A 19,931-nucleotide genomic window follows, 5' to 3' on the forward strand; every position below is an offset into this window, starting at 1 on the left:
TTACGCCAAACATAACGTTTTGCATTGTTGCCAAAAAGTTTGATTTTGGTTTCATCTGACCAGAGCACCTTCTTCCACATGTTTGCTGTGCAAACTTTAAACTACACTTTTTATGGATGTCTTTAAGAAATGGCTTTCTTCTTGCCACTCTTCCATAAAGGCCAGATTTGTGCAATATACGACTGATTGTTGTCCTATGGACAGAGTCTCCCACCTCAGCTGTAGATCTCTGCAGTTCATCCAGAGTGATCATGGGCCTCTTGGCTGCATCTCTGATCAGTCTTCTCCTTGTATGAGCTGAAAGTTTAGAGGGACGGCCAGGTCTTCGTAGATTTGCAGTGGTCTGATACTCCTTCCATTTCAATATTATCGCTTGCACAGTGCTCCTTGGGATGTTTAAAGCTTGGGAAATCTTTTTGTATCCAAATCCGGCTTTCAACTTCTCCACAACAGTATCTCGGACCTGCCTGGTGTGTTCCTTGTTCTTCATGATGCTCTCTGCGCTTTAAACGGACCTCTGAGACTATCACAGTGCAGGTGCATTTATACGGAGACTTGATTACACACAGGTGGATTCTATTTATCATCATCAGTCATTTAGGTCAACATTGGATCATTCAGAGATCCTCACTGAACTTCTGGAGAGAGTGTGCTGCACTGAAAGTAAAGGGGCTGAATAATTTTGCATGCCCAATTTTTCAGTTTTTTAATTGTTAACAAAGTTTGAAATATCAAATAAATTTCGTTCCACTTCATGATTGTGTCCCACTTGTTGTTGATTCTTCACAAAAAAATACAGTTTTATATCTTTATGTTTGAAGCCTGAAATGTGGCAAAAGGTCGCAAAGTTCAAGGGGGCCGAATACTTTCGCAAGGCACTGTATATCATTAGCATATACATGTGGGGGAAATGAGGATCAGGAAAGGCAAAATATAGGCAGATTAAACTGCGGGGGGGGGGGGGGGGCTCTTGACTTCTGATGGTGGTGGGCTATAGATAGAACTGGCCCTCTGAGGGCGACCATAATACTGATGAAATTGAGTTTGACACCCGTCCTATTGGATAGTTCCTGCATGTGCCCAAAGAATGAGGTCAGCTGACCACCTGAATATACTGAATGACCAGGTTATCCCATCAATGGATTTTTTCTTCCCTGATGGCACAGCCATATTCCAAGATGACAATGCCAGGATTCATCGGACTCAAATTGTGAAAGAGTGGTTCCTGGACCATGAGACATCATTGTCACACATGGATTGGCCACCACAGGGTGCAGAACTTAACCCCATTGAGAATCTTTGGGATGTGCTGGAGAAGGCTTTGCGCAGGGCTCCGACTCTCCCATCATCAATACAAGATCTTGGTGAAAAATGAATGCAACACTGGACGGAAATAAATCTTGTGACATTGCAGAAGCTTATCGAAATAATGCCACCGCGAATGCGTGCCGTAATCAAAGCAGACAAATATTAAAGTGTGACCTTTTTTTTTTGGTGGTCACTTTTTTTTTTTGGCCAGGCAGTGTATATACAGTAAAACCTTGAATTGCGAGCATAATTTGTTCACGGAAACAAGCTTGTAATCCAAAGCACTCTGGCACTTTTCCACTGCAAGTCCCGGCTCGGCTATACTCGGCCCGGTTTGCTTTTCCACTGCTGGTACCGCATGGTATAGTGTTGGAACGGTTCGGTACGGTACGGTATGGTTTGCTTTTCCACTAAAGTAGTACTAAAGTTAAGTGGGTGGGATAACAACGGGGTGGGTGGGATTCTCTGACCAATCAGTGGCTAGTAGTGACTGCATGCAAAGGATTGTGGGATATGGTACCGGGTATGGTACATCTTGGAACCACTATCGAGTAGGTACTGTTTTTGAGAGCCGTACCGTTCGGTTCCATGCAGTGGAAAAGCGCCACCGTACCGAACCGTACCGAACCGTTCCTACACTATACCATGCGGTACCAGCAGTGGAAAAGCACAAAAGCGAGCCGAACCGTTCGGATCCATGCAGTGGAAAAGCGCCATGGTCAATCCCAGGATGCATTGCCACATGCCCTCCCACTGGGACTGCCATAAAACATGATGTGTCACTGGCTAGGTTTCTTCCACTGTTCAACAAGCTCCATCATTGGATGCAGTGGGGACACTCCCTCAGACCCAGTGCATCACACCTGGAAACATGTGACAGGCAACCTAATAGATCTGGCTCCCCTGATAAGCAGAAGGAGCAATAGATGCTTTTACCTAGAACCTACCTAACTAGGAGGGTGCTACATCAGGAAACCTATTGGAACGCATAGCGGCCATGTTGGAACGAATGGCGCATGCGCAGTAAGTTGTTCTAGTCCCTACACTTCCAGTAGCAGAATCTGATGGGTAGCACTATTCTGACAGAACAGCGGCTATAGCCTCCAACAGTGATCATTGTATTCTGACAGCTGGGAAACTTCCCGGTTTCAGAACACAAAAGCGCAGTGGGAGGGATTCCCCCATCTACACTGACTGTATTTAGGGGGGAATCTAGCAATTTTCTTTCTTTCAACCTGTGAATGAAAGAAAGAACATTGTATAATGCTTGGCTTGCTTAAAGCGGAGTTCCGGCCTCAAATACCTTTTTTAACTAAATAATACCCCTATAATACTAATCCATCGCCCTTTACAGAACCGCTATTCTCATACTTACAAGGTGTGTATTAGTATTAGATTTTAGTAAAAAATCTCCATTTTAAAAACGCTGTCTGGGCGTGGCCATCTTGGATGTGGGCATCTGAAGCCGCAGTGTAATCTGCTGTGTCCTTCTTCCTGATTCCAGGGAGTGTTCTGGGAGCTCTTCCTGATTCCAGGGAGTGTTCTGGGAGCTCTTCCTGATTCCAGCCTCCTGGGAGTGATGACAAACAGCTCCCAGGATGCAATGCAAAGGCGGAAGTGATGTCGGTGGCCGCGGCCACAGAGGGGGGAGAAGGAGGAAGTACAATAAAAAATGCCCTAAAAATAAGGTAAGGGACCCCCGAAAAAATTGAAAATGCCCATTTGTTGATCAACATAGCGAGCACTGCAGGAATCACTAAAGTTGCAAAATAGGCCGGAACTCCGCTTTAAGGCCGGCCATACACTGTGCAAATTTCTGTGGTTGCAGGAAAGAAATTTGCACGGTTTCTCCATCAACACAGTCAGTGCTGACAGGGGAATCAGCAATGGTCTTTTCCCGGCGGGAGGGCGGGGGAAGGCATCTGCGCTGTGAGAAGACAATGATTACCGCTAGCAGCTATAGCAGCCACTTGCGATAATCGCAACAGAATCCGGCAGGCTTGTTGAATCCAAGTTGATTGATCGATCAACTTGGCACAGTCAGCCTGCCCATTAATGGTTAGAATCTCGGACGGTTGCTGCTGAACCGGCCGAGATTCAAACCATGTATGGCCGGTGTTCTATCAGAAAACCGCTATCAGATTCTGCAACCAGAAGTGACGTTCGGACGAGAAAAACTCACTGCGAATGCCGCGCGCCATGCATTCCATTATGGCCGCTATGCATTCCAATAGGTTTCCTAATGTGACAGAACACGGTGCAGCGGCAGGCTTTGTTACACCCACGCAACTCTTGAATTTCACACCGATTTTAGCAGTAAACTCAACTTATAGACTGAAATAGACTATTTCACTGCGACCGAGTGAAAAGTCTTTTTCACTATATAATCAGTTTGCAGCTGAGCAGTGTGGGGTGTACCAAGATGGCCGTCGCCACCTTCTGCCTGCAGGTTTCTCGCTATATTTACTATATTACAATAATAATAGAAATGTAATACTTTAAATCAGTATATAAGGAGAGTTTACTGCTAAAATAAGTGAGATTGAAGAATTGTAAGAAGATGTCCGCCGCTGCTTCGTGTTCTGTAACATTTGGAACAGCCGATTGGAACGCACAGCGGCCATGTTGGAAGGCATGGCGCATGCGCAGTAACTCTTTCTCATCCGACCGTCACATCCGGTTGCAGAATCTGATAGGTACCGGTATTCTGAACACCGGCCCTAGTCTCCATTCACAGCTTAGCATTTGGTGAACACACACTGCCATTCATTGTTATTGTCACCCCAAATGCAGCAAGCAGATAAGCGCGGCAAAACGCACAACACTGGAAAACACTTTGCAATTAAAAACGTGCTACACGAGCTGCGTTTGTTGCGCTTAGGGCACCCCACTGAAATTAATTGGCTGCCCTGTGCGTATAGCGCAAAAACACGCACAAAAAGATGCACAAGAAAACGCTAGGAAGAGCAGTTGGCCTCGTTCACATCTCAGCAGGTGGGGAAATTGCGCGCGGTCCCAATCTGCAGAGAAACGCACTGCATGTTAGCACGTCAACCGCGGCGTAATTTCGCACACGCTAAACTGCATGATGCGGCATGCGATGCGATTCAGTGCACTGCGATTTTAAAAAAGGGTTGAGGCTTCTTTCCCCGAGTTTCTCCCGCCTATTAAAATTAATCCTGCCATGTGCATGCGCAATTGCGCATGCAAAGGTGTGAATGGAGCCTTAGTGCTCCACTCTCCTACCTAAGCAGAGTGACTTTAAGGCGTTTTTGTTTGAGAGTTTTTGAAAGTTTTTGGAAGTGTATTAGGCCCCTTTCACACTTGTATGACCTAAAAGACTTTGCGAGAGTTTGCGATAATCGCAAGAGAATCCGGCAGGCTTATTGAACCCAAGTTGGTTGATCGATCAACTTGGCACATTCAGCCTGCCTATTAACGGTTAGAATCTCGGCCAGTTCAGCAGCAACCATGACGCGACTTGAAGCAATGCCTGTGTAATCTTGGGGTCTATGAACCTCAAGTCGCATCTCAGTCGGACCAAAGTAGTGCAGGGACTACTTTAAAGTCGCACAGATATGAACGGCACTCATTGGAAATCATGGGGTACGACTTGTCATGCGACCTTGCAGTCCCAAGTCGCAGGACAAGTTGCACAAGTGTGAAAGGGGCCTTACAAGCATTTTACAGCTTCAGGCATTTTTCTTTAGCCAAGCACTAGGGAGAGAAGGGGGGGGGGGGATTGGGGTGGATAGCTGCTGTTTGAGCAGAAAACGCGTGACAAAATGCTCAAATCACGCATTTTCAGGTGTTTTATATTGAAGTCTATGGAGCCTAAAATCGCTGGCAACCTACCAAAAAGAAGCTCATGTACTTTTTCGGCGTTTTGCTTCAGGTGGCAGAATGCTCAGATGTGAACAGAGGCCATTGAAATAAATGGGATTTGGCTTGTTGAGCGTTTTAGTGCCGGTTCACACCGATGTGGCACGACTTCGGGGGCGACCTGTGAAGTCGCATGCACCGCAACTTCGGCACGACTTGCACAGACTTCATAAAATGATTGTCTATGCAAGTCGCTCCGAGGTCGCCCCGAAGTAGTACAGGACCCCTTTTCTAAGTCGGAGCGACTTGTGTCGCTCCTATTAGAATGGTTTCTGTAGCAGTCACTGGACCGCAACGGTGCCTGACTTGTCAGGCTGACCAAGTCGCACCAGTGTGAATGGAGACTAAGAGCTACAAAAAAATGAAAATAAAATCGCACAGGTGTGAACGAGCCTAAGTCTTACCTACTACGACACTTTGCAAGGTGCAGTATCCCAAAGCAACCAATCATCTTCCAGGGTTACGATAGAAAGCTGGATATTTGGTGGTCACGGTTACGGCGGTTGTTCTCCACTCTGCCTTATATATATATATATATATATAGAGAGGAACTTATCAAAGCTGGAGCAGCTGTGTGTGGCAACTAACATCAAAAATGAAAGGCAGAAGCTGATTGGTTGCCGTGCACGGCTGCTCCAGCTCTGATAAGTTCCGCTCATAGTTTTAACATGCAGCCATATGAAATGCGTTATTTACATTTCCTTATAAGATACGTCGACGGCAACGACAAAACACGTGCCAAAGCAACGGCGTCACAAATGACAACAGTGACATATGAATCACAATCTCCCATAGCAACCAATCAACAATCACCTTTCAGTGTTACAGTGGAAAGATGAGCTGTCCGTTGCCACCGGTTACAGAACTGGTCTATGTTAGCTGTTCGAAATTTCCCTTTTTCTGAACGATCGTACAATTTTGTAATTACTGGGGTCAAATCAACATTTGTTTTTGACCAAAGTGGGGAGAAAATGTGAAGGGGCAGGATGAAATCTGTTTCTCGGATAACACATTTATAACAGGGTATGCGGTTTTCGTTTTGAAAAGTCTATTTGTTCCTAAATCGAATGTTAAAGAGCAAACCAAATTTAGAAAGACATTTCATCAAGCTTTGGAATGTCCTGAGAATGTTCGTATGAACGTTCGTTTCAAAATCCAGTAGTGTATGGTGAGTTTTAGTCCCGGTTCACACTATAGCGATGACAGACATCGCATGTGATTCGGAGCGCACTGCTCTGCAAATCGCATGCGATGTCTGTGCAATGCAAATTCAGCCATACAGATTGCATGGGTGAATTTGCATCGGATTTGGACACAACTCGCACAGGACTCTTTTTTTGGGTCCGCAGCAGAATCGGATCGCCAGGAGGTTCACACCAATGCGATCGGATTCATGTTCAAACTGTCAGTTCGCACTGCAATATGCAAACTGATCTGGGGATGTCGGTAACTTTGTATTGACACTCCCAGCGATTCGCATATGGCAGTGTGAACCTGCGATTTGAACGCGACGTGAGAACCCACAGTGGATTCGCAGGGTTCCTGCATCGCATATATGTGAACCGGCACTCCGGCTGCATTCACAGCTGAGTGTAGCATCTTTAAGCATTTTTACGGTGTTTTTTTGTGCGTTTATGTGCGATTTGATCTTTGATTTTGAGCTTTGGCGTTTTTTTATTAGTCAATAGAGAAAACTATCTTCTGTTGCATCATATGTTGCTAGGTTGTTTTTTTTTTTTTTTTTTTTAGCTTTTCCATCAGCTTTTATTTTTATTATTTTTTTTTTAGTTAGGGTAAGGGGGTTAGAGTTAGGTTAGGATTAGGGGTGGGGGTTAGGGCCAGGATCAGAGCCCATTCAGACTAGCGCGACTTGTCAGCCTGACAAGTCGCGCTCGGTCGCGGTCCATTGAGTAGTACAGGACCCGTTCTAATAGGAGCGACACAAGTCGCTCCGACTTAGAAAAAGGGTCCTGTACTACTTTGGGGCGACCTCGGAGCGACTTGCATAGACTTCCATTATGTGAAGTCCCTGCAAGTTGCTCCGAAGTCGTGGTGCACGGGACTGACAAGTCGCCTCCCCAAGTCGTGCAGTCGTGTCGCGCTAGTCTGAATGGGCTCTCAGGGTTTTTTATTATTATTATTATGTTTTTGTTAGGGTAAGGCTCCATGTACACGGGACGCTGGAAATGGCCGTTTAGGAGCAGTTGGGCGTTTTTTTCAGAAGCCCCTGAACCCATCTACATTTTATCTTATCTGTCCATGTACACATGGTCGTTTACAGTCGTTTGCAGGCAGTTGCGTTCAGGGACTTTTTTTAGAACGCAATTATTTGCGTTCGAACGTGTGTTTCCCGGCGTTTCAAACGCAAAAAACGCGTCTGAACGCGTCCAAACGCGACCGAACGCGATGACCCGCGTTTAGCGTTCGTGTTTTTCCATTTTAAAGGGGAATAATTTTTTTGACCTCTAGGAACGGTTCTAAACGCAAACGCCCGCTAAACGCGGGTACAAACGCGACCTAACGGATGTTTCAAACGTCCTAAAAATTCCAGCATTCAAAGGGACTTTTAACAACGTCCCGTGTACATGGAGCCTTAGACCCCGTTCACACTGGGGCGACGCTACTTCGCCGGGCGACCTCACAGGTCGCGGCGCGCTGCTCGCCCCGCGACCTCGGAGCGGCCGGCACGGACTTCATAATATTGAAGTCTATGACGGTCGCTCCGGGTCACCCCAAAGAAGCTCCGGACCCTTTTTCTAAGTCGGAGCGACTTGTGTCGCTCCTATTAGAACGGGTCCATAGCTTCTGTATGGCAGGCGACCTACGGCGACCTGTTAGGCGTGTGAACGGGGGCTTAGGGTGTTAACTACTACTACTAATAATAAATTAAATAATAAATAAACATCCTTAACAACAATAATAATAATATTTTTTTTTGTTTGGGTTTCGGTGTTTATTGTTATTTATTATTTTTAATGTATTTAATCTTTTTAGTCCCGGTTCACACTACCACGACATGTCAGCCTGACAAGTCGCCATCCATGCAGTGCTACGGGAACCGTTCTAATAGGAGCGACTCAAGTCGCTCCGACTTAGAAAATAGTTCCTGTACTGCTTCGGGGCGACATCGGAGCGACTTGCATTGACTTCCATTATGTGAAGTCCGTGCAAGTCGCACCAAAGTCGCGGTGCACGCAACTTCACAGGTCGCCCCCGAAGTCGGATCGCCATAGTGTGAACCGACACTTAAGGCTAGGGGGTTATTATTTATTATTACATATTATTAAATTAATTTTATTTACTTATGATGATTTATATATTTCTTCATATTCTTATTACTATGTTTTCTCCCCATTTAAGCAGAAAAAAAAAAATCACACAAAAGCGCGTGACAAAACACGTGAATGCACACGAAAACGCACAAATCTCGTGTTTCCATAAATTTCATTTAAGGCAATAAAAACGTAAACATCTGCCCAATTCGAGATACAAAACAAGCTCCAGAACTTTTTTCAGCTTCGGTTCACACTTGTGGGATGCGGGAACCAGTGCGATTCCAGTGCGGGTTCCTGCATCGCATCTCTCTTGCAGGCACACTGCTCTCTGCAAACCGCTGTGGGTGTCAATGTAAAGTTAATGACACCCCCAGATCGGTTCGCAGATCGCAGTGTGCACGATTAAAAAAAAAAATCGGACAGAAATCGGATCACATTGGTTTGAACACCCATGCGATCCAATTCCAATGCGGAGCAAAAAAGGAGGAGTCCTGCAACATTTCGGTCCGAATGCTATGTGAATTCAGCCATACAAACTAGTGGTTAGCACTTTCACCTAGCAGCAAGAGGGTCGCTGGTTCGAATCCCAACCATGACACTACCTGCCTGGAGTTTGCATGTTCTCCTTGTGCCTGCGTGGGTTTCCTCCGTGTACTCCGGTTTCCTCTCACACACCAAAGACATGCTGGTAGGTTAATTGGATCCTATATAAAAAAAATAAAAATAATTGGCCCTACTGTGTATGTATGTGAGTTAGGGACCTTAGATTGTAAGCTCCTTGAGGGCAGGGACTGATGTGAATGTGTAATATATATGTAAAGCGCTGCGTAAATTGACAGCGCTATATAAGTACCTGAAATAAATAAATACAAACTGTATGGCTGAATTCACATCTCACAGACATCGCATGTGATCTGCACAGCAATGCGGTGCGAATTGCATGCAATGCCTGTGATCACACCAGTGTGAAGCCAGTCTCAGGCGTTTGGCTTCAGGCGACTTGGAGTGGAGATGTGAACCAAATCCATAGAGAATTATTGATTTTTTTTTTCTCCTCCCAACATTTTGGAGCGTCAAGCTCCAAAACGCAGAGGTGTGAATGGAGCCTTGGGCTTGGCTCAGATCTATGCAGCTGCGTTCAAGGTGGGCCAATAATTTCAACCCACGAGAAATGCGTGACTATAGGAACCTGTCGCTTTTTAAAAATTAGGTAAAACCAAACCACATGATCACATGGCCAATGGGAAAGTATGCGATTTTGCGTGCGTTCCCAACACATATTGATCTGAACCAAGCTTTAGTGTTGCGTTCTACGCTGCCCTATATACATGCTGTCATATGCAACGAGTGGCTTTGTTTACAATTCCTCATAAGGTATGCCCGCCAGCAACGCAACACGCAGGTTACGTAACAAGAGCAAGATTGACGTGCAAATCACGGTATCCCATAGCAACCAGATACAGCTTAGATCACAGGAAGTTGGGTGCCAACTAGTTATTATGGCTTATGTAAATATAAAAAATAAAGCATGCTACTACTACTAACCTGCAGTTTGTGCTCTTCTCTCCGGCTAACGCAGCAGCACCAGGGGGCTTATTCGTCTCTGCGCTGGAGGCTCGCAGGTGCCTCCCACCTCAAGCACCCAGGAGGCACCCAGGCACAGAGGTGATCCAAGAAAAGCACCCAGAATGCAGGAGGGACTCTCGCATGTCCCTGCAAGGACAAGACTGGGGTTGTAGAATCGTGCAGCTTTGGGAGGTCAGCTGGGCTGAACTTTGAGATCAGATGGAAAAAAAAAAAAGTTCTCCTGAAGATCACAACTCACACCAACTTCCCCCTTGGCTAACATGCACACTGCTGCACTCCTACAATGCAGTGCCAGCCACCCAGTCCAGGCTCCAACAGCCCCACAATGCACAGTTCAGGACCAGGACTCAGGGGCCACTGACTGCACCCAGCCCTGATACCTAGGCACAACTCCTTGCAGCTTCTATTGTGCAATATGCCTGCCTGCATGGAGCTGCCAAAGTCTTCAGATCACTGCAAGCCAGTGATCACAGGGGAGGATCATGCAATATTTAGTCTGAATGATCACATGTTGTGTACAGCACATCAGAGACTGGCAGGAGTTCCTGGGAGAGACAGAAAAGCTACATTGTTAGTGCACAGGGCTCTATGCCTTCCCTTCCCTCCCCCCCACCCCTTTAGCTTTTTTTGCTTGGTTTGGAGACAGCTAGTTAAAGTGGGGGAAGGGATGGACTGGGAGTTCCTCTACGTCTACGGCGACTGGGAAGGTACAAGAGAAATCAAAATATAACCACGTTACACGCAAGCCGGCAGATTCCCGCTGTAACGTTTGTGGAAATGGCTTATGTTTCCTTTAATGTAATATGTCGGTGTTGACACATTGTCTGATTTTTTCAGGTGACACAAAGGTGTGCAATAGGGTTGATATTCCTGGAGGGGTTTGTAAGACAGAATATATGATATGGCATTGCTCGAAGATTGGTCAAAGCAGAGGAAACTGCAGTTCAATCTTTCTAAATACAAAATCGTGGACTTACAGAACATAAGGAATTCTGGGGTGCATCACTAGAGGGGTCATCAGCAGAAGGAAGGAGGTCCTGAGTCCTCTATATAGATCTTTCGTTATCACTGGGGGATCACCAGCAGGAGGAATGAGGTCCTGATTCCTCTATATAGATCTTTAGTTATCACTGGGGGGATCACCAGCAGGAGAGAGGAGTCGTTATCACTGAAGGGATCACCAGCAGGAGGAATGAGGTCCTGATTCCTCTATACAGATCTTTCGTTATCACTGGAGGGATCACCAGCAAGAGGAAGGAGGTCCTGATTCCTCTATATAGATCTTTAGTTATCACTAGAGGGCTCATCAGCAGGAGGAAGGGGGTCCTGATTCCTCTATATAGATCTTTAGTTCTCACTAGAGGGATCACTAGCAGAAGAAAGGAGGTCCGGATTCCTCTATATAGATCTTTCGTTATCACTGGGGGGATCACCAGCAGGAGGAATGAGGTCCTGATTCCTCTATATAGATCTTTAGTTATCACTAGAGGGATCACCAGCAGGAGAAAGGAGGTTCTGAGTCCTCTTTATAGATCTTTCGTTATCATTGGAGGGATCACCAGCAAGAGGAAGGAGGTCCTGATTCCTCTATATAGATCTTTAGTTCTCACTAGAGGGATCACTAGCAGAAGAAAGGAGGTCCTGATTCCTCTATATAGATCTTTTGTTATCACTGGAGGGATCACCAGCAGGAGAGAGGAATCGTTATCACTGAAGGGATCACCAGCAGGAGGAATGATATCCTGATTCCTCTATATAGATCTTTAGTTATCACTAGAGGGGTCATCAGCAGGTGGAAGGAGGTCCTGATTCCTCTATATAGATCTTTAGTTATCACTAGAGGGATCACTAGCAGAAGAAAGGAGGTCCTGATTCCTCTCTATAGATCTTTTGTTATCACTGGAGGGATCACCAGCAGGAGGAATGAGGTCCCAATTGCCCTATATAGATCTTTATATCACTGCAGTGATCCCAAGCAGGAGAAAGGAGTCGTTATCACTGAAGGGATTACCAGCAGGAGGAAGGAAGTCTTGATTCCTCTTTATAGATCTTTCGTTATCACTGAAGGGATCACTAGCAGGAAAAAGGAGGTCATGATTCCTCTATATAGATCTTTATATCACTGGAGAAATCCCAAGCAGGAGAAAGGAGGTCCTGATTCCTCTATAACGATCTTTAGTTATCACTGGAGGGGGATCACTAGCAGGAGAAAGGAGGTCCTGAATCCTCTATACAGTATAGATCTTTCGTTATCACTGGAGGGATCACTAGCAGTAGAAAGGAGGTCCTGAATCCTCTATATAGATCTTTCGTTATCACTGGAGGGATCACCAGCAGGAGGAACGAGGTCCTGATTGCCCTATATAGGATCTTTATATCACTGGAGTGATCCCAAGCAGGAGAAAGGAGTCGTTATCACTGAAGGGATTACCAGCAGGAGGAATGATATCCTGATTCCTCTTTATAGATTTTTCGTTATCACTGGAGGGATCACTAGCAGGAAAAAGGAGGTCCTGAATCCTCTATATCGATCTTTCATTATCACTGGAGAGATCACCAGCAGGAGGAATGAGGTCCTGATTGCCCTATATAGGATCTTTATATTACTGCAGTGATCCCAAGCAGGAGAGAGGAGTCGTTATCACTGAAGGGATTACCAGCAGGAGGAAGGATGTCTTGATTCCTCTTTATAGATCTTTCGTTATCACTGAAGGGATCACTAGCAGGAAAAAGGAGGTCATGATTCCTCTATATAGATCTTTATATCCCTGGAGTGATCCCAAGCAGGAGAAAGGAGGTCCTGAATCCTCTATATAGATCTTTAGTTATCACTGGAGAGATCACCAGCAGGAGGAATGAGGTCCTGATTCCTCTATATAGATCCTTATATCACTGAAGTTATCCCAAGCAGGAGAAAGGAGTCGTTATCACTGAAGGGATTACCAGCAGGAGGAATGAGGTCCTGATTCCTCTATATAGATCTTTCGTTATCACTGAAGGGATCACTAGCAGGAAAAAGGAGGTCCTGATTCCTCTATAAAGATCTTTATATCACTGAAGAAATCCCAAGCAGGAGAAAGGAGGTCCTGAATCCTCTATACACAGCATCTCACAAAAGTGAGTACATCCCTCACATTTTTGTAAATATTTTATTATATCTTTTCATGTGACAATACTGAAGAAATGACACTTTGCTACAATGTAAAGCAGTGAGTGTACAGCTTGTATAACAGTGTAAATTTGCTGTCCCCTCAAAATAACTCAACACACAGCCATTAATGTCTAAACTGCTAGAAACAAAAGTGAGTACACCCCTCAGTCGAAATGCTTAAATTGGGCCCAATTAGCCATTTTCCCTCCCCAGTGTAATGTGACTCGATAGTTACAAGGTCTCAGGTGTGAATGGGGAGCAGGTGTGTTAAATTTAGTGTTGTCCCTCTCACTCTCTCATACTGGTCACTGGAAGTTCAACATGGCACCTCATGGCAAAGAACTCTCTGAGGATCTGAAAAAAAGAAGTGTTGCACTACATAAAGATGGCCCAGGCTATAAGAAGATTGTCAAGACCCTGAAACTGAATTGCAGCATGGTGGCTAAGACCATACAGCGGTTTAACAGGACAGGTTCCACTCAGAACAGGCCTTGCCATGGTCGTCCAAAGAAGATGAGTGCACATGCTCAGCGTCATATTCAGAGGTTGTCTTTGGGAAATAGACGTATGAGTGGTGCCAGCATTGCTGCAGAGGTTGAAGGGGTGGGGGGTCAGCCTGTCAGTGCTCACACCATACGCTGCACACTGCATCAAATTGGTCTGCATTGCTGTCATCCCAGAAGGAAGCCTCTTCTAAAGATGATGCACAAGAAAGCCAACATACAGTTTGCTGAAGACAAGCAGACTAAGGACATGGATTACTGGAACCATGTCCTGTGGTCGGATGAGACCAAGATAAACGTATTTGGTTCAGATGGTGTCAAGTGTGTGTGGAACCAAGTGAGGAATACAAAGACAAGTGTGTCTTGCCTACAGTCAGGCATGGTGGTGGGAGTATCATGGTCTGGGGCTGCATGAGTTCTGCTGACACTGGGGAGCTACAGTTCATTGAGGGAGCCATGAATGCCAACATGTACTGTGACATACTGAAGCAGAGCATGATCCCCTCCTTTCAGAGACTAGTCCACAGGACAGTATTCCAACATGATAGTGAACCCAAACCTTGCTAAAGAAGCTGAGGGTAAAGGTGATGGACTGGCCAAGAATGTCTCCAGACCTAAACCCTATTAACCTACCTGGCGGTCTGATTATGTCAGAATTTCTGTGCTAAGAGCGGTACATTATTTTGCATGGAAATATGTTTTATATTTTAGGCCTGTAGTTCTTAGAAATAACCCACTTAAATCTGTCCAAACAGGAGTCTAGTAGGGTATGATAAAGTTTGAAACACAAAATCATAAATTAAAATGTAATAATAATACATTTAATCAAATTCTTCATTATTTTTGAAGTGGAGATATTTCATTATGAGGGGGAATCTGTACTCGGGGGCACTACCTGATCCGTATCGCAGTCAATAGAGCACCAAGCCTGCACATCGCTGAGCTCAGTCGCAGAATCGTCGCTGTTTTCACTTTTAGTACCTGATGACGAATTTTCCCACGAATCTCTATCGCTCAGTTCTTTAAATAATTCCAATACACCATCGCTGTTTTCCAGTTCGTCCAAAAGCGTTTTTGAGCTAAAAGAACGCTTTTTGGACGCCATGGATGTTATCACTTTTCCAGGTACAAAGTACCGCAAAAAGTACAGGTAGGACACTGGAAAAGCCACTAGGTGAAATGCCATAATGCAAAGTTGTAATTCTAACAGATTACACTGTATCATGTAATTTTTAATCTCCCGCCGGTTTCACCCCCCTGCAACGCAGGGAAGGGATTCGGAAGAAGATGCCGGCATTGGCTGAGCACAGAGCGAGAGGACAGCGGGAGGAAGGCTGCAGGAAGGCTGGGGAGGACGGCGGGGGATCGCAGGGGAAGGTGAGTATCATTCTGGGGTAATCTCGAGTGTGGCTCGGGGTTACCGCTTTTGGTACTGAAAATTAACCCCGAGCCACACTCGGGAATACCGCTAGGAAGGTTAAGCATCTGTGGGGCATCCTCAAATGGAAGGTAGAGGAGCGCAAGGTCTCGAACATTCACCAGCCCTGTGATGTCGTAATAGAGGAGTGGAAGAGGATTTCAGTGGCAACCTGTGAAGCTCTGGTGAACTCCATGCCCAAGAGGGTTAAGGCAGTGCTGGAAAATAATGATGGCCACACAAAATATTAACACTTTGGACCCAATTTGGACATGTCCACTTAGGGGTGTACTCACTTTTGGTGCCAGCGGTTTAAACATTGATGGCTGTGTGCTGAGCTATTTTGAGGGGACAGCAAATTTACACTGTTAAGCCCCGTACACACGTACCGATTGTCGGCCGTAAATATTCGGCCGACAACCGATCGGCCGATTGTAGGCTTGTTAGTATGATGCTTCCGACAGCCAACAGTGCATTTTCGGCCGAACAGAATCTGTCGTGCAGGCATTAAAATTTTTGTTGGCCAACACCAGAACGGCCGATTGTTCGCCAGTCAGTACAGATTTCGGCAGACAGACAGCAGATTTGCAAGACTGGGCATGCTCAGAAAAGAAAAAAGACAAGGAAAGTTAACCATCACATGACATCACTTCTGCAGTCTGCTGTTGTTGGCCGACAAAATTCGTGTGCAGTCTTTTGCAGTTTTCAACAGACACGACAGCCCTGGACAAAAGACGGCCGATCGTTCGGCCGACGATCAGTACGTGTGTACGGGGCTTTATACAAGCTGTACACTCACTACTTTACATTGTAGCAAAGTGTCATTTCTTCAGTGCTGTCACATGAAAAGATATAATAAAAATATTTTAAAAAAATGTGAGGGATGTACTCACTTTTGTCAGATACTGTAGATCTTTCGTTATCACTGAAAGGATCACCAGCAGGAGGAAGGATGTCCTGATTCCTCTATATAGATCTTTTGTTATCACTAGAGGGGTCATCATCATATTTCCTCCAGAGGTTTTTAGGGGTTCCTTGAGTAATGAGCAATTTCTGCCTCAGATAAGTTTCCACTAACACTATTGATCTATTTAGCTATCTATAAGGGGGTAATTCATCCTAATGACCACAAGTGTAAGGAGCATTCTTCCACCTGACTATCACATTAATATATCATGTGTTTTACATATAATAATTTTTAGCAGGGGTTCCCTGACACTGGAACGTTTTTTCAAGGGTTCCTCTGTGTTGAAAAGGTTGAGTAAGGCTGATACAGATCTTTATTTGTCACTGGAGGGATCACCAGCAGGAAGAAGGAGGTCCTCATTCCTCTATAGAGATCTTCAGTTATCACTAGAGGGATCACCAGCAGCAGGAAGGAGGTCGTTGTTCCTCTGTAGATCTTTAGTTATCACTGGAGGAATCACCAAGAGGAGCAAGGAGGTCCTGATTCTTCTATATAGGTCTTTAGTTATCACCAGTGGTGTATTTAGGTTTTGTGCTGCCCTAGGCCTGACTAAACTTGTGCACCCCCTAATTTAAATATGACGCACCCCTTCCTGTAAAGGCCACACCTCTTCCTGTTTATGACCCGCCCTGTCATCTGTAAACCACAAACCACAGCCACAGTCTATCAATGCCCATCAGTGTAGCCTCATCAGTTCCCATAAGGTCAGCCTCAGCAGTGGCCATCATCATACCATAATATCATACTATATCATACCAGGAGGTAGCAGTGTGACAGCTTTATGGGGGTGCCAGACTGATTTGCCTCCTGGACCCTGCCCTCCAGCTCAATTCGTCCTATAAGACTGGCACTATACTAAAAGTGTGTAGCGCAAGCTGTCAGTGACTCTTTTTAGTGGGGGAGGTGGGAGGAGTGGTGCAGCTTTTTTGCTGCCCCCCTGCAAAGTTCTGCCCTAGGCCTGGGCCTTGTTGGCCTAGGCCAAGATACAGCACTGGTTATCACTGGAGGGATCACCAACAGGAGGAAGGAGGTCCTGATTCTTCTATACAGATCTTTATATCCCTAATGGGATCACCAGCAAGAGGAAGGAGGTCCTGAGCCCTCTATATAGATCTTTAGTCATCACTGGAGAGATCAACAGCAAATGGAAGGAAGTCCCGATTACTCAAAAATGTAAATACATTAAGGGTGTGAATAAGGTTCAGGAGGGCAGTATTTTCAATATAAAGCAAAGATTACGAACACAGGAACATGACCTGAAACTAGCGGGAGGAACATTCAGAAATTATTATTTTGCTGAAAGTGTAGTTGATGCCTAGAACAGACTTCCAGCAGAGGTAGTTAGTCAGTCAACAGTAGGTAGATATAAACATGTTTGGAGCAAACATAGATCTATACTAAAAAAAAAAAAGGAGGGCAGACTTCCTGGCTCACTTGGTGTTTTTTTTTTGGTATTTTTTATTAAGTCGCTCCTCTGTGTTTCCAATCTCATAGATTTGTATAGAATTCAGTTGTGGAGATCTCACTCACAAAAATATATTGATAAGAAGGCATGTATCCAGAGTTGGGAAATAAAATTGGCGATTTGCCTGAGGGATAAAACCTGTCAGGAGAAACTATAGATTTAGGTAAAGTTTAGGTATGACAATTATTACATTGTTAGATTGGTACAGCTTGGACCAACATAAAAGTATGTATGTGCCATGAACAAAAAAATGGTGCTATGCACCTTTCTCCTGCACTCTGAGAAAAGACCTTCTGCCCAGCCTAGGCCACACCAGAGACTATACAATTGACTTCTCCTGGATGCTTCAGCCTTGCAGCCCCTTCAAGACCAGGGTAGTCTGGGACCACTGCAAACAAAAAACAAAAACAAGGGTACACCAGCCTAGCGCATTATCCTCCATAAAAGGCTTTATTAAATGAAATGATAAAATACTCACAAACAAATCCTTGGTAAAAGCATATCTCAATTATAAGTTGCCGTCAGCGTCAGAAACGGAAGGTGAACCGTCTTTGATAGCTGGAAATGGCTTACGCATTTTGAGGCTAAGCCTCTTCCTCAGAGCCTACCTGTAGGCTCTGAGGAAGAGGCTTAGCCTCGAAATTCGTGGAAAATTTTGGGCAGTTTTGGGACTTAACATGAGACACCGGCGAGCACTGCACAGCGTCTCCATCCCTGTATATAACAGAACTGAAGAGAAAAAGGGGATTAAAGGAGGTGTGTGTGTGTGTGGAAACCAGCCAGCCCTTAGTTTGCTATACTTACCCACCAGTATGAAAAACGAATGGCTATGTAGAAGCCATAGGGTGCAAACTAAAAAATGAACAGCTGGAAAACACACACCCCCATCCCAATAATATAGATGGTAAAGGCAAATCGGGACTTTAGATGAAACACCAGCCTGTAAAGCAAGCGTCTCCATCCCTGACAACATGGAAAATTTTGGGCAGTTTTGGGACTTTACATGAGACACCGGCGAGCACTGCACAACGTCTCCATCCCTGTATATAACAGAACTGAAGAGAAAAAGGGGATTAAAGCAGGTGTGTGTGTGTGGAAACCAGCCAGCCCTTAAGCCCCGTACACACGCACAGATCGTCGTCATACAAATGTTCGTCTTTTCTCCCCGGGATGTCGGTGTCTGTTGAAAAGTGCAAAGACAGCACAAGAATTTTGTCCGCAGACTTCAGCTGACTGCAGAAGTGATGTCATGTAATGGTTAACTTTCCCTGTGTTTTTTATTTTCTGAGCATGCCCAGTCTTGCAAATCTGCGGTCTGTCGGCTGATTTCTGTACTGACAGGCGAACAATCGTCCGTTCTGGTGTCCGCAGACAAAAATTTTCATGTTTGCAAGAAAGACTCTTGTCCGCGGATTGTGTGCAGACAGCTGTCGGAGGCACCATACTAACACGCGTACAATCGGCAGATCTTTCGTCCGCCGACGTTTGTATGACGACGATCTGTGCGTGTGTACGGGGCTTAAGTTTGCTATACTTACCCACCAGTCTGCTGACAAACCAAATAAACCTGTCTAACATAGCTTGCTTTACAGGCTGGTGTTTCATCTAAAGTCCCAATTTGCCTTTACCATCTATATTATTGGAATGGGGGTGTGCGTTTTCCAGCTGGTCATTTTTTAGTTTGCACCCTATGGCTTCCACATAGCCATTCGTTTTTCAATACCAGTCATGGCTGGGAGCAGGTTGGGGAAGGATTGGGCCACCTCCAAGCTCACCTGTTTCCCATCCATCCATTAGCATTCATGTACTCCCATGTTTGGAGACACTCAGTAGAAACTCAGTTACTGAGTTTGAGTTGAGTAGTGTTAGGTAGTGTTAGGACTGCAGAATACACAGGGTGCCTTGGAGTGGCCTGCAGCTTATACATGCGTTTGCAAATGTGTGTTAACTAAACCCCTGTTTTTAACCTATTTTGTTAGACAGGTTTATTTGGTTTGTCAGCAGACTGGTGGGTAAGTATAGCAAACTAAGGGCTGGCTGGTTTCCACACACACACACACACACACACACCTCCTTTAATCCCCTTTATCTCTTCAGTTCAGCCTCGAAATTCGTAAGCCATTCCGTTTCTGATGCTGATGGCAACTTATCATTGAGATATGCTTTTACCAAGAACTCGTTTGTGAGTATTTTATGATTTTATTTAATAAAGCCTTTTATGGAGGATAATGCGCTAGGCCGGTGTGCCCTTGTGTTCATTTTTTGTATGTATGTGCCATACCTGTGGTATTCCTGTGGAAGCTTGATAAATCACTGTAATTGGCACCACTTCTTCAGTGTTCTCCATTAGCTTCTGGGCCCCGTGCCAAATGGCTG

At 45.2% G+C, this 19,931-nt stretch overlaps 1 protein-coding gene across 1 annotated transcript in view; it reads right to left on the reverse strand.

Moving 5' to 3' along the window:
* The window catches only part of DEPTOR (DEP domain containing MTOR interacting protein), a 195,453-nt gene extending 185,173 nt beyond the window's left edge, over nucleotides 1-10,280 (reverse strand). Inside the window, exon 1 of the mRNA XM_082258014.1 lies at nucleotides 10,011-10,280. The gene's annotated coding sequence lies outside the window, so the exon portion shown is untranslated. The remainder of the gene's footprint in view (nucleotides 1-10,010) is intronic.
* Nucleotides 10,281-19,931: the final 9,651 nt, after the last annotated feature.

The sequence above is a fragment of the Pelophylax lessonae genome (genome assembly GCF_965119305.1).
Source record: "Pelophylax lessonae genome assembly, chromosome: 5".
NCBI lineage: Eukaryota > Metazoa > Chordata > Amphibia > Anura > Ranidae > Pelophylax > Pelophylax lessonae.